The 16,720-nt window shown below is 31.6% G+C and overlaps 1 protein-coding gene across 1 annotated transcript in view; it reads right to left on the minus strand.

Annotated features, from left to right (window-relative positions):
• LOC135840200 (pyrokinin-1 receptor-like) overlaps nucleotides 1–13,309 on the minus strand; it is a 99,728-nt gene extending 86,419 nt beyond the window's left edge. The window contains exon 1 of the mRNA XM_065356600.1: nucleotides 13,168–13,309. The gene's annotated coding sequence lies outside the window, so the exon portion shown is untranslated. The remainder of the gene's footprint in view (nucleotides 1–13,167) is intronic.
• Nucleotides 13,310–16,720: the final 3,411 nt, after the last annotated feature.

Raw genomic sequence — 16,720 nt, forward strand, 5'->3', positions numbered from 1 at the left:
GACCATCGCACGTCACCACTTGTTGAGTTACAACGAAAAAAAAGTGGCCAGAATTTTGTTTACCAAAAGCTCCCTTTCCAGTGCTCCAGCTCTTTTCCTCTGTAAGCCCCATCGTTGGGTTTTTTCTCCTTCACCTGCAGGGCTGTAGATCCTTGAAAAATCAGTACTTTCTTTGAAAAGCATAAATTATTATCAAAACTGTGCGACAAGATGAAATGAAAAAAGCTGAAGCGCATTATAAGTGAGCAACACGTGGGATTACATCGTTTACCAATGGGAAAATAAGGAGCTCTTTTCGATTCAGTTTACTCAAGTAGGTACTTACAGTACCTCTACATACATGTAAAACATAACTTATGGATTTTTGTCGCAAAACTGAGAAATGATATTTTTATCGGTTACATGGGAAAACCACGTAATAAGCGGAAATCGGTATTCTAATAGAATGCACAGAACGTTATGCAAAACGACCTTCGTTCGTTGCAGAGAATGCGATTATATAGCAACATCGTTCAACACTCGTAAGGTATAGCAACAAATTAAACTTGCTGAATGTAGATACCTCTGCCTATAAAGAGGTAAAATAGATAGCCCTAATTATGAAGATGAAGCAGTCATTTGAACGTTTTCGTGATCTCGTATTTTTAAATGCAATTCAAATTGAAACACTTTCAGCCATTTGAATCAAAAAGGTACCTACCGCACAATTTTCAATATTATTATGAAACGGGTTAAAAATTACAGAAAAATCAGAACTCGCTAATTATATTGCAAATTTCGGTCCCTAGTTCAAAAAACAACCTATTTGTACCTATGTTAATAGGTTGTTCAAACGTTACGAAACTTTTCTAAAATACCTACATATCATGATGACTGAACTAAACACCATTGGAGAAATTTAACGATAGTCAGTGATGCAATTCTTCATGGCAGTTTGAAAATTTTAAAAATAGGTATTCAAATAGTTTTATGATGGATTTTTTAAAAAAAAAGTTCTCAGAATACCTACCTACCTAATTTTTTTTATGTACCTAAAATTTTTATAATTTCAAGAAACAAAAAATTGTGACTCTATTTTCACTACTTACTTTTTCTTCGAGCCAACTTCACCTATTTATTTATTCTTTAATGCACGACGCCTACTAGGAGTACAGTATACATACAACACCTACCTACTAATCTAAGAGCTCATTCGTTTAAATAAATTCCCGAATGAACTTGACAGTACTGCTCGAAAAGAATTGGCGAGAAAGAGTAAGAATAACTTCTTAAATCTTTGGGGATAAATGAGGCAAGAGTAGGTAGGTGAAAAATTGACCTAGTCATCTGAGTTTGCCGCCAGTCCGCCACCGAAATTAAGATAAGTACACCAACCTAAATCCTTCCATTATTCACATTACAAAAAACAAATACCAACGAAATCTCTAACTGTGTACTGTACACTGAGGAAATTTCGCTACGAAATGGAAATAAATAAACCTTTTCTCGTTCTCGAATACCGTTAAACCAAACGTATAGGTCGAACAAGTCTGCAAAAAATCATTCCGTTTCGGCAAAAACAAGTTCGTAAATTTTCAAAAAATTGTAATCTCAATTTCTTCCTATATAGCACCAGAAATACCCATTACCTATATCGTATGTTAACATCATTTGATTTTAAATTCTGGAAAAATCTAACAATTTATCGCCATATTATGCACGTAAAAAGGCGAAAAGGATTCGACTTTGTATTCTGATGTTCTTTGGCGAATTTTTAAAACACAGCAGTTTTTAAAGCTCGTTTCACACATCTCATCTCCTACGAGTAGAAAACCTTCTTCAAACAAAACCTAACCTTACCATACAAAACAAAACCGTTTGTTTTATTTGTAACGCTTATGTCTAAAACAGAACGCAATGAGAACAAAGCATTACCCCGACCCGAAAAGCGAATAAAACCTTTGCACGTTTTTGTTTTAAAATGCAACCATTTATATGGATAACAATCGATGAAATTTTGTCACGTAACACTGGAAACTGGCCGGTGAAAAACTCCTTCTCGAGACAAATATGTAGAAAGGAAAGTTTAATTCTACATATTGTTACAAGCGTGTCAACGTAAATGTAAATTATAAGATCAAATTTTTCACAAAGCTTTAGGGTACCGAATGTCTCTTTTTACTTAGTACGTGCTTATTGCATACGCTTGAGTGGAAATTTTTTAATGAAAGTGTCCTTTTTCGTTGATACCTAGATTAATCGTGAAAAATTCTTCAAAAAATTGTATCTCTATGGCTGTTTGAATCAGCCTGACTAGATCACACAACAATGAAAAATTGGCGAATACCTAAGTGATAGTTTGTAGGTAAGCACATAGCCTATGTATAAGAATAATTTTCAAATGTCTCAACTTTTTTCCTATATTTTTGTTATTTGGATTACCTCTCCATAAATATCTTTCGTTCGGTTGTGTACCTACATTTTTCGCGACAAAGTGCGGGAAAATTATTAACGACATTAACGACAAAAAGTTTGTTTCACTTCCGAACATATTCACGTGTTCTGATGAAATTTACGATACCTACCTATACCCATGTAGGTACACTTAGACTTACATTCGCTCATAAATCTCGACTTCATCTCCCTAATTTCGTGTGTTTTTTGAATAATTTCTACATGTAAAAGCAGGTCTGACACGTGCTAAATTGAGAAAATATGCGTGAATGGGTATTCTAAATCTGTGTTGTAAGCATCAATATTATTTCCTTACAACTGTGTTGCTGGTTGTAAAATATATAAATCTACATTGATTTTTTTTTTGCTAATCAGCATGAGATTCAATTCTTTTGGAAAGATACCGGTACCTATCTAAAAACATATACTAAAACGTATGTTTTTCATTTCTTTTATTTTTTTATTTTTCTCAACACGAACCCTTCTCAGTTCTCACAGGCTAAATTCAAATTCAAAATCATCTTTGAATTAATAATAGGTAAACAACCTTGAACCATTTTTGAAGGTTTCAGATTCCTTTATTTTGATTCAAAATGTGTAGTGTGTACTTTTTGTGGGTAATTATCTGATTTTTCCTAATTCTCTGAATTGTGAACGAAAATAATCTCTGGTATTTTGACGAATAGGTTTAAACCCACCTAGCTATTTGTTAAAATATTTCTGGTAGGTAAGTACCTACAAAGATTTTGTTTCTTTTCTTTGAATAAAAAAATTCTTATTTTCGTGTACAAGAGTGCGATGTTTTGTCTAGGTAGGTAGAGGTACATTCCTACTTACCTAAACAGGTACATGGCTGCTCTTCACCACAATTTGTGGAAATTTCTCAGGTTTTCAAATGTTTGATATCTGATCAGGCCATCAAACTTAGATGGTTCGAAGTTAACAAATCAATATCGAATTTAAAAACCTCGTAAGTCTAACACGCATCCTAGCGCTCTAATCGTCGAAAATCCAACATTAAAAAACACGTAAGTCCGACATACGAGGTAAGTACAAGAATTTCATGAATTGTAAATTTGAAAACCTCGTAAGTCCTTGTTAAAAACGACGTAAGTCGTTCGTAAGTATGATGAAAATCGTGTATGTCGTCTTTAGAAACCTCGTATGTCCTTTCAAAGTGCTTTAATCAACTAATTAATTATATTTGATCAACCTATAAAATATCATCAGGCCATACTGTTAAGACCTCTAGAATATAATAATGCAATCTAAAACTGCAAATAACAAGATTTATGAATGTTTCAAACGTTGTTTTGTTCTCCTGAAAAATGTAGGATTTCGGTCTTACGTGTTACCTATTTATACCAAGCCATCGATATTACAAATTTCTATTGCTCGAGATTTAAGTATTCTATTCCTCGATAACTGTCTTATGATGAATATATACAGATATTCACCCCATCAGTTATAAATTTCATCGCGTACGATTTTATCAATTACGAGGGTGTATACTAGATCAAGAATTCAGTTATCTAATTATCGTGGGCTTTGGAGTCCAATATCTACTTGAAGAACCAGGGATTCGCGATTGAAGGCTCAATTGGATGGTATTTTGTTCACTGGAATGTGGATCAATTTCTTTACTTGGATCATTTTTTTTTTACTCAGCTTGGTCCCTGGAGAAGTGGAGATGTTCGTTTTTGAGTTAGTTTCGAATTGAATTCCATGAATAAGTATGGGTGTTTTGTATTTTATAAGTACTGTCGTTATTTTGTATTGAATTCGATTAGGTTATATGGCCCCCTTCCCTTCAAAGTTTAAGGTGAATTTGTCAAAGTATCTCAAAAACATGTCATTTTTCGCCCCATGGAGTGAGTGTAACGCCAGAAAGTGGTTTTTTATTTTACAATTTTGATTTGTTATTTGTTAACTGCTTCCTTGAGAGGAAAATTGGTAGTTTGTGTGAGTGAATTACATTACTACAAAGAAAATATAATACTCTTAGTTACGTTTAACATAATAAACTCGTTAGGTAGAATGAATCATATTAATTTGTGAGCTTCTGCGGTTACCTAAGTGCAAATATAGGTATTAAGTACCTATACGTTACGATGCAATGCAACTCATTTGAAAAGATTGCGCATCCTAACACGAGGGATCCCATACTAAAAACTATGCATTTTGTAAAAAAAAAAAATCGAAACCAGTTTTATAGTTTATCTAATATTTAACTAAAGGAAAAATAATTTTCATCTGCGACAAACAAAAACATAAATCAAAATGAATTCTTTGATAGTTTTAACGAAAAATCCGGCACAATTTTGTGTGTTGTAAATTTTGAAAAAAATTTTCAGTAGGCTATAAGGCAGGAAGGTATTCGTCATAAATATTACCTACTATACCACTAATAGTGATTTTTATCGATTATTAACAATCGATATGCATGTAAAATATTCAAGTTATCACAATGAAAATTGTGACCTTGAAAAGTATGATATGTTTGAGGATAAAACGTGTTGATTTTTATTACAGTCGTTTGACTCTTTACAACCAGTTCAATAAATAGTGCACATTACAACTACCTAGTATCTACTAATACGTCAAAATTGAGTAAAATTTTACGATCCTTCACTCAAAAATTCTTCAAATACATTCGTACAAGTGCGCCATAGTTTTGTATGTAATACCTATACTTAATACGTACCTACATATATAATTTCACGAAATACAAACACAGCGTGCACCTTATTTCGACTTTCGTGGCATAATAAGCCAATGATTTAATCGTCATTTCGCACGCAGCTGAGAGAAGTGCGACAAATATGTAACTTTTACATGCCGCTACATATGTAAATTATTTCTTCAAACTTAATCAAGGTTTCACGGAGGGGTGATTAAACTTTTAACATCTTTTCATTCCGCAGGTATTCCCTAAGAGAATTAATAATTTAGGTATTCGGATAATTTGATAATCGCTCTGTAAGTGGGAAATGTGAATTTGAAAAGCCTACAGGTAAAGATTTTTGACAGCAAGGAAATAAAAATTAGTTCATTTGGAGTGTAATTAATTATTCAAGAGGTACGTGATTATGTAATCGTAGAGTGTTTGAGTTAATACCTACTACCTACCTGAATGTTAATCTGAAAAAATACTTACAAGATTTTTAAAATAATAATTTTCTCACAAATAAGTTCCTATCTCATAATGTTTGAATATAAAGTTTCATTGCACAATGTAATTCTTTTTAAAAACTTTTCCAATTCAAAAAGCGACAGAATTTTTGGAAAATTAACATTTTTCCGACGTGTTGATTCAAAAAAGTTGAAAAGAACTTGATATTTTTTCGTATAATCTAAGTTTAATAAGCTACAATGCAATGAGACTCAATATCTCGCTTTGTAAAAAGTAGATAGATTCCGCGAATCAAATGCTCGACGAAATGTAGGTAACAACGTATAATACAGTGCAGGGTAAAATATTAAGCGAAATCATGGAAAACAAAAATCGAGTAGAAGAACGAAAAGCATAATCATGATAAGTTGCCTATCTCAAGAATTGAAGGAGTATATCTACTTATGTCCTTCACAGAACTAGAAATTCGCAAATTTTGAAAAAAAAATTGTTTTGAAGATGTACATAGTACATAATAATTGGTAATATTTTATTACAATATTTTTTGTTCCTCCACGTGGATTTACAAAAAAAAAATTCCCCTGAAATTATTTTTACACAATCTGCTTACCCAACAACCTTTTTTTTTTTTTTGTTGGGTGTGAATAACTGAATAAAAGAAAAATCACGAGTAGAATCGAGAGACCCCACTTCAATCATCGATTTTTCTGGTCGAATTGATGTGGAATGATCTGCACAGAAAATTATAAGCCCAGACGAGCTTTGTATAAAACCGTTTGAAGTAGGTACGTCTAATTAAACGCGCTTTCAATTATTGGAATACCTATAATTAAGTATACTGCATTTTGAAAAGCTATGTTCACTAACGAATCAAAAAAAATTAATCATATAAACATCCACATAACTACATATTAGGTAGGTAGAGGTACCTATGTCGAATAAAATTGGCATTTTACTGTATCTACCAGTCAATATTATCTTTTTTGCTTTCTATTAATTGAATAGGTATCATGTTTCAAATTCAAATTACAGGCAAATGCTGATATTAAGCTGATTATTACATTTAGCTTGAGCGATACGTCATAATTCTGAAATTTTGAAGCCACGTACATATGTAGGAGGTATGGAAATACGCCATTTTCGGTTATAGGTAGATTTCGTAGTTTTGACGGTGATGTGATTTTTACATTTCAGTCGTATAACGAAATGGAATCAAAAAAATGGTGATAAAATGTCTATTTTTCGTATTGAAATGAATAGGTATGAGGTAAAAAAATAACGTAAATTGGCAGTATTATTAATAAATTGAGTCCTTAAAAATTTATTTCTATAACCAAAGATGGCGTATTTCCATACCTGGTATCTAGACATCTAGTTCCTTAGGTAGTCTACTCCTACTGTGCAAGCAGAAAGTCATTTTATGAATTACAGTATGTGTCGTTTTCACAAAATAACCTCCGAGGTATGTCAGTCCACCATTTTGTTCCTCATCAGATTACTTTAACATCACAGTACTTGCGAGTATTGGGAGTTGGGCAAATTACTACTCGATGTACCTATCATCTTCCTTATGCACTTTTTGAAGATTTTCACACTAAAATAGTTGAAAGAGATTTTTTCAATAGGCATACACTTATGCTGCTCGTCTCAATGTCAATTGAAGTAGGGCTGCAAAAACGATCTAATATGCGTATCGTTTTTGTTTTTGGTTTCGGTTTTTCGGATTTTCGGATTTTCAATCGGTATCGTTTTTCGTTTTCGGTTTCGTTTTTTACTATCAATACCTAATTCCTTTTTGATTCGTCGTTTTGTTTTTCGTTTTTTAATATTTTCATTTTTCACTCTTTTTTTGGCTTCCTGGCAGTTCTGGGACCATTGGATTTGCCTTTTAATTGAAATTCGCAATCATAAATTCGAAACGACAATGTACATAGGTGTGTAAATAAAACAAAAATTTCATATTCACATTTTACAGATGATTTTAAATTTTGAATCAAGTATACACTTATAAAAGTCAGATGAAATAAAAATGTATACTTAGGTAGAAAAATTGATTTTGGTTTCAATTTCGGTTTTCAATTTTTTATTGGGTTCGTTTTCTTCGGGTTTTATTTCGTTCTTTCGTGAAAAATATCGTTTGATTTCGTTTTGGTTTCGTTTTTACTGCCCTAAATTGAAGTACCTGAATTTATTTTTTGTTGATTTTTGTCAGTTTTAGTTATTTTTTTCACCCCTTTATTTTCAAGTTCAAAATGTTTAAAACTGTGAAATTTAAAGCAACTACCTATGCTCTCATTTGATTGCTAAACCTACTTTAATTTTTTTCAAAAATTCTTTCATAAAAACCATAAACTGTGAGACGACCCATCCTTTTAGATTTGGGGAACCAAACGACGGATAAGTATATGGGGCCTTACAGTCATGTTATGTAAGATGAGTTATTATTACATTACAGACCTATTTTCTTCATCATGGGTGTCTGCAGTTTTTTTTCAGAGGGTGCAAAGAAAACACATCTACTTCCTTATTTTTTTTGAAATACATATTTGCTTTTATAAACATTTTTTATGAATTAAAGAGTGTAAAAGTTAGCTCGATTAGGTAATTAATATTTCAAGCTCATTAAACCTGTTTCATGAACAATATTCTGGTGAAATTTTTGATTACACTTTTATGCTAAAAATACATTTAAAAAATTTGAAATGTATTTATTTATTTATTTATTTATTTATTTATTCATTTGTAGCATAACATGATCTCAAATTGCACAATGCTTAACGACACCCCTATGCCAGTAGGCGAGCGCAAAAAAAAAACAGAAAGATCTTTGATTCATTTTTTCATGAAAGAGGCTTCAAAATTTTCGAAATTTCAAAAAATATAAATTTATATTCTTCTGAAGATATTTGCCATTTTCGTTCATATGTTTTCATTCGAAGGATTGAAAAAAAAATTCTGAAGGTCCGTGTTGACAAATTTGAGTTTTTTAGGAACTATTTTTGAAACCACAAACGCGATGAAAGGAAAAGGATGGTAAATTACTTGTTTTTTCAATCTGTCTGATAGATACTTGTAATTTTGTGAAATTTTCGTAATTTTAATTTCAATTCAAAAAGTCGGTAGAAAAAAGATGATATCACAAATAATCAACACCAGCCTCTTTGGCTGTTCGCCACATTGTAGCTTGAAAAAAAAAATCATTTGCTCTGGAAATGAGGCAAAAAGTAGATATGGTAAGCGTACTTGGTGTCGAAACGCGCGGAACTCACTCTGCGTTAGTTTTGTCGACTTCAAAAGAGACTGCTCGGTCCAAAAACATATTTCTTGGTGAACCCTATAAAACGATTCTACTTACAGCCGTCCAAGTGAATTTGACCTCTCCAGATCAGTTTTTTCGCATCTACTTCTCCTACAAAATTTACATTTTTGACAAATACTTGTATGATTGCCCGCAGAAGAAATTCACGAGGTAATTTTTTTCTGTGAATACAAATGTGAAAATAGGAACAGAAGACCAAACTTACGTTCAAACTTTGATACCCAATTGTAGAGATAAATAAATAGGAAAAATCCGCGTATTTTCATTTTTTTTCAACTTTGATAGATACTTATTTCACTTATCTCAAAGAATTTCTTTTTTTTTATTTGAAAAGAAAATAACAACGCACGTTATTCATATTTTACTCCTAACTCCCACGATTTAAAACTTGAAGGTAGGAATCTAATTTTGATTTTTTTTGTTTAATCCGACGTTTACCTCTACGCATGCACGTAAGTATATTTACATCCTGTAAGATTGAGGTTAAAAATAAGAAGTGAATTTTTTGTTTCGTTTTATGATGACGTGCTTTCCGTAACATTGAACCTGACTTATTACGTAAGAAAGAATAAACACAACAGAATTATTCATTAAACAATTGCCAACTTTTTTTTTAAATGTAAAGAACGTTAAACCACCCATATCGAAATTTTCATCTAAAAAATCATTTTTTACGTTCGTAAAATGTAGGTAGCTATAAAATAATCTGATACAAATACGATTATTGCACCGTTCTTCCGTATTTTTTTTGTTTCTTTTTTTTTAGCAAAGTGAAGCATTCCTATTAATAACATCTTATTAAATTTTAATGTTCTTGGATTCAAAAATTAAACAGATGAGATTCTCACCTATCTACTCACGTATTCGGAAAATGGGTTGGATTTTGTTTTCATCTTTCATTAAATTTACATGATATTTTATTTCACAAGGCCCAATTAATTTCTATACGATATTCATAACACGTCATAAGATTCAATCGAAAGGTAATAGGTATCCTATACACAAGGAATTATTCAACCCCAAAGTGCTACACTCCATTCTGAGATTGAATAGCTGGTCAATTAGAATTCGCCTATATTTAACCACTTTTTAAAAAACATTTTCAAAAATATATACCACCTATAAATAGACACAGTTATTTAACCATTGAAGATTTCATTTTAATTGAAAATGAAATTAGTTCCATCAAATAAGCAGGTAGATTTTTTTGATGGACGAAAATCAATTCTCAAGTAAAAACGAAAGAATACTTAACAGCACGCAAGTACCTACACATTATAATAAAGTATCAGGCTATAAGTAGGTATAGCCCAATTTGCAATAAAAAAGTATAGGTACCTAATATATTTTTTCAAAGGTATGGTTTTTCATGTAAAAGATTATAAGCCGCGATGATTTATGAATGGAATATAATATAAGGGGTATGAATTCTAAATTTTAACGAACTTTATTGCGGCGTAGCGTATAACTATAAATTTCAAACCGAACGTCGACGGGTTTCGTATTTACTCAATTAATGGTAATTCTATAGAAAACATTTTCTTATGGAAAGGAAATTCAATAAACTAGCGACAAAAATGAAGAAGAAGAAAGGCAATAGATCTTAACCTCCCGAATTTGTCAAAATATCCGTGAAAAAAAATTGCAACGAGTAGAATAACAAACACCAGTCGACCCGAATCGAATTGAAATAAAACGTAGTGTACGAAGAAAAAATACTTAAATTGGTCAGATGGTTGCACAATGCGGTAGATTTATCATCGATTAATTGCAAATATTTCGAAGAAGTTATCCTGCAGCAAGTAGAACTGAACTCATCGAACCCTCTTAATGAAAAAATAATCATTAAAACATAAATTAATAGATAATAAATTAATGTTGTGTTTGTTAAATAATAGGTACCCATATATTTCACATTGCACGACTCCACGTGTGTTTTTGAAACAATACTCGTCTAATTAATAATGACTAAAAAAAAAACAAAACAAAAAAGAAAAGCGTAGCGCTTTTTTATAAATTTAATTAAGATTTTCGCCAAAAAAAAGCTCGACAAATTTAGTTAATAAAACAAAAAAATTAACATTCAAAGTTTGTCTATATACTTAATTGGTAATTTAAAGGCAACAAGGTGAATATAGCGAGACCTTTATTCGTACTTTCTATACCTACACTAATCGCTGAAAATCCATTAAACCTTTAATCAAATAAATCCAAAAGGGTATAACTTTAAATAACCTAAATATCTTCCCCTAATTGTAGTTTATTTGGGTAACAAAAAAATTGATTGCGAGGTTAAATCAATGCGAAATTAATGAATTGCAACAGACGTGACGAAAATTTCTTTTACACTAAAAGCAAAAACACCTACATATTTTATCAGTGTTACAAAAAACAGACGACATTTCGATTATTTTCTACATTATTTACTTCCATTTCTATTAAAACCAACAAGGGACAAGAAATCATTCGGATTTTTTCGATATTATGCATGGTAAAAAATCACAGCAGTCGGAAGATGAAAAATTATTCATTGGAAATTTTTTCAAAAATTACCTGATTTTCATTGTGAAAATTGGCTATTCGAAAAAAATACCCAATTTATGTTCAAGCAATCCAATCCCCACTTCACACCAGTCTGTTTATTTTTCTTTCAAGTATTTAGAAATTAAACTTTCTAAACATCTAAGCATAAAAAATGTTTGAACCAGAAAAATAAACTTTTCACATTAAAAAAAATCATTATTTCTTTATTTTTCAAAATACGAATTTTCGAAATCTTTTGCTCTCGCTTCGCTCGGGTTACCTAATTTGTTTCTCTTTTCAAAAAAAAAAAAAAAAAAAAGGTAAATAAATATTTGGAAACGGAAATGAGAATTTTTACACAAAATGAATATTGAATTTTACGAAAGTGTAGGTAGGTATATCAATCGGCAAAATTGTCTTTTTATATCTTAGGTACCTACCTATTTCGTTTCAAAAACTCGTCGTTTTCTTGAAATTTAATAAAATCAGTGTTGGTTTTGGATTTTTTCCAGTACCTACCTAGGTGATGATAGGTAGGTATCCGTTTTTTTTGAAACTGTTGAACACAATGAAACAATGTAAGTAGTACCTCCAGAACATCCTTATGCTTTACATTTTCATGATTAAAATTTTGAAAATAATGCTGTGACATCATAAAAAAACACACATTGATTGTTCCGCTGTTTAAAATTAATTTACCAACTGTTCAATATTAAAGGAAGAATTGAGATGTTGTGACCTTGAAGAATCATGTGCGCCTCGCAAACGTTTTTGATAGGTGCCTACATTTTTTTGTCATTTTCCAAAAAGTTGGGAAAAAAACGCTTATTGTGGTTTGCTATTCAACGTCTTATTATAATCATGCATGAAAAATAATTAGGTGTACCTACCTACTTACATATTACAATGAATAAATCAAGATTTGCTGAAAAATACATAGGTGCTACTTATACATATAATCCAATTGTAATCGTGTATTTTTTGCTCATATCTATATTAAAAATTCGATAAACCAGGAAGCAGATTATCATGCCACTCATAGACCAAAATATCCGCAGTATTTTGAAAACTGTAGCAGAAGATTCATTACGTAAACTGAACTTCAAGACAGATCAAATAATTTTTTTCAAACCCAACATGACTAAGTATTTTTTTCAATGAGGAAAAATTAACGATTTTTTGATAAAGTTCTTCGCGATACCTGGGTAATTTATTACTTTTGCTCCACAATTAAGTTTCATGATGGTCTTTGAGTATAAAACACCGTTGAAGTAGGTACCTATTTCGAATACGTTGTGAAGGGTTTAAAAAATATGATAAACTATAAGTACCTACCTACTCATTTTTAGAAAGTTATACTTACAACTTTTCCCCCACGTTTCAACAAAAATTACCTGAATCAAATTTTCCATTTCCTTGGTTTTTAAATTTGAAAAAAAAAACTCACGATTGTTTAATGCGTAATACTCATTTGATAAACAAAATAAAAACAAGCGAGTAAATAATACCGAACTAAGGTTTTTTAATTATTTTCAAATTACGAACAACATAATATAAAGGAGGAAAATTGGTACACAAATTTCATCATAACTACTCTGATTAAATTCATACATCAAAGCTTACAGCGATGAAAGAACTTCAAACGAACAACCACCTGTTTGATTTTCAAGATAAGTATTTCTCGCGTTAAATTACGAGACGTCTATGAAACATCATACGAAAATATAGGTAAGCACTCGTTAATTTATTGTACACTTACCACGATCAACATAAATAAGGATTCACACGCTTTTGTTTAATAAATCCGTGAGTTATGCACCGGCACCGTAATATAATTCGAGTCCGCTGAGGATGAGTTGAAAACTACCCCCGGCAGAACAGTATGCGCGCCACAGATAACTAAATACTAACGAAAGCTTAAAGCTTGGGGTATGCGATAGAATTTGGCGACTTATTCTCGTTAATGTCCCGGCATCGTTATGAAAACTTCAGTGTTACCATAGCAAATGGTCGAAAAAAATTTCCTTTCGCTATAAATGTCCCGGAAGATGATAATAATCATGTAGTAAACCTTCATACGGACGCAAACGCTCCAATTTCCATGCAATTTTTCGCTTTATTTTCGCGTGATTTTATTACGCGTGTTTTTTTCCACGTTAGCGACTCGAGAAAAGCGCAATTCCTTCGAGGAAATGTAATACGAATCCCATGAATGTTGTTTTGAAATGTTGTTGCGCTTATACGAGTAGTTGAAAAGTTGTTGGTTATTATACAATACGCTTTTAAAAGGGTTATACGTATGTATATGAACGTACCATAACTTATTATTTTCGAATTCCGAATTAAAATTGTTTGATTTTATGAGAAATACATACCCCCATTACCTATTTTATTCATCGATGTGAAATGAGTGATGTCAAAATGATTCGATATTATTTACTATTTTTCAGAAAAAATTAGGAATTTGAAACGAAGTGAAATTTCTTCAGTTTCTTAGTTCCCCATAATGACTAAACCGCCAGCTAAAATTTCAGGTGTTAAAATCCATTTTTCAGCTTTTGGCTCAAATTTGGGCTAAAAAAATGGGAGAAAAATCAAAATCTCACCAAATTTATTTAGAAAGCTGAAATTTGGTTTATACTTTTCTTGCATCCTCGCGAGTCGATTGGTGATGGTTTTGAATCGTTCTGGTCCTCACAGCAAATTTTCGGAATTTCCGGGTTTCGAAAAAAAAAAAAATCTGTAAGAAACCGAATTTCTGATTTTTTTGTTCAAGCATTCGTGAACCATGAATTTTTCATTTTTTTCAAAAATACTTGTATAATTGTAAAGATAGGGTATAGAAAGACTGGCTGAGTGAAGAATTATTATAGTTACTGGGTAAAGGGGGAATCTCAGAAGTATTCTTCAGGGAAGGAACATTTCCTCGATACCTAACTAGCTTGGAGAGAAGGATTCTTGTCTATCTAAACCTATCCACACAGATAATTGTTCAAAAGTTAACAGCCATAAAGTTAGTTGATAACTGAAAATAGGTGAACAAAACCTACATCGTAAGAATTAATAAAAAGCTCAATAATCATAAGAGTGACTTATCAATTATTAATTAAAGCTAATTTAAAACGATTAAGGTCACGATAAAGTTGTGCCTTTTGCGATTTAATCCTTTCAGTGGTTCATATAAAATCTCCACCTTCTCAGATCGACTTCAATTAAGGTGCATCGGGGGAAGTCAGAATTCGGGGGTAAGTCAGAAAAACTGCTCTAGCTCTTAAAGGTTTACATATAATCTGCCGAAGCCCTACTCAGGGGTAACTTGAGGGTATCACCCCTACTTCATCACAGCACAAATATTTTCGCGATCCAGTTTCATTTTACAGGTTTTTGATTGGTTCTTTTTTTAGTTGCTGTTTTGAATTTGATTTCAAATTGTAACCAGTATTTTTCAAACTGCTTTTTACCTCAGAAGAACTGATCAGTAAAAGTGATATTATAGGTGTAAGTATTCCTAAAACAATAATGTATGTAAAACCCCAAGAATTCAATTTTATTTAATTTTCACTTATTCATTATTTATACCGCTTGTTCTGACTTACCCCATATAGTATTAGTGTTATGGGGTAAGCTAGAACAGTGAACATTGATAATTAGGATTCGACCTCATCGATGTGTAATATGTAGAATGATATGTTTTCGAGGTCGTAGAATCCGAATCGGGAGTTATTTTTTTTGTAGGAGTGGCGAATGAGGCGTGGGGAGGAGAAAATTTCAAATTTTTTACACATTATATTGTGTAATATGTAGAATAATATGTTTTCGAGGTCGTAGAATCCGAATTTAGAGTTATTTTTTTGTAGGAGCGGGGGGCGAGGCGTGGGGAAAGGAAATATTTCAAATTTTTCCTACATTATTGTGTAATATGTCGAGTAGGTGCTAAATTTCATTTTCATCCTATTTTCAGTTGTTTTTTTTTTTTTTTTGAAAGCTAGAGAACTCAAACCCCCGTTAGAGGCTCCAGAACTGTTCAAAGTTCAAAATCATAACCACCCGATTCTAGTGGTCGAAAATAGAGTACGAACCAATTTTCAGTTTTTTTTTTGGTTGGCGGATTCGCAAAAGATAAATTTTTCAATTTTTATTTTTTTTAAATTAAATAATTGTTGAAGAAAATTTTAAATTTCATCTGTCACGAAATGATTTTGAAAATATGTGCCTAAATTAATCGAAAAGGTCATAAATATTTAGCCCCAATAAAGAAATGGCACTGGGATGTGGAAGAGATCGGATCGAAATAAAATCTATACCTATTCTTGTTTATAACACCTTCGTATAGGTAAGTAGCTGAAATAAGCAAAACCCTCTTCTTCGCTTACGTCTGCAGGAGTTGGGGGGATACCTGAATGCATTCGTCTCAAGTGTTACATGTTAGGTATTGTTATACTTGATAAGAAAAAAATCGAGCGAAACCAAGAGGCATGACTCATGAATAGTCGAATTGACATTGAAATGGAGTGATTTTGTTAAAATGCATAATAATAGTACCTACGTATTTACGGCAAACTGAGTAGGCAACTTATTTAACCTCATTTTTTAAAATTGAAAATCGCAACGATACAGTGTTATCAACTTTTGGTATACCCGGTCGAGATTTCAGATTTGACACCTTACCTTATTTACGACGTTTTGAGTAAGTATGCAATTTATTTAACATCATTCGTCTACCTCGGGAGTTTCATAGGTACTTAGACCTACCTACTTACTACCTGTAACGGATTTTTTCAAATCTTTGATCTATTCAGTCAAAAATTAAAATTTAAATGTCAGCCATTCGAAGAACCAAACAAAGAGATTAGATCCAAACAAAACTATAGACAAAATTTCAAAAAATCTAATCCATAAAAGAACTGCCTGCCTCGCCTATTTTGAAATTTTGAAATTATCATCTTGTCAATTACAATTTATATTAAGTATTTACTTTTTGTTGTTTTGTAATATCAATTGGAAAGGAGAAAATTTCGAGTCGAAGATGCATTTTCCACATAATTTTAAACTTTCCATCAGGATACAACGACTTTGTCTAATTACGGTCAATTTATTTTCCGATGGTAATCCTTCGCTTAAACGTTAAAATAAAATCAAGAAGATTGAAACCCTTTTCATTTTTTTTATAACAAAAAAGATGACCATATGTCTGAGCAAATTTATCTTTTGTGCGAGGTTGATTACGCGCTTAATTGATCCAATTAAACGCGTCACTATCAAGTCCCACACTTTTGATTCAATTATCTAGATTTTAAAAATAATTAAAACGG

The sequence above is a fragment of the Planococcus citri genome, chromosome 3, assembly GCF_950023065.1.
Source record: "Planococcus citri chromosome 3, ihPlaCitr1.1, whole genome shotgun sequence".
Taxonomy (NCBI): domain Eukaryota; kingdom Metazoa; phylum Arthropoda; class Insecta; order Hemiptera; family Pseudococcidae; genus Planococcus; species Planococcus citri.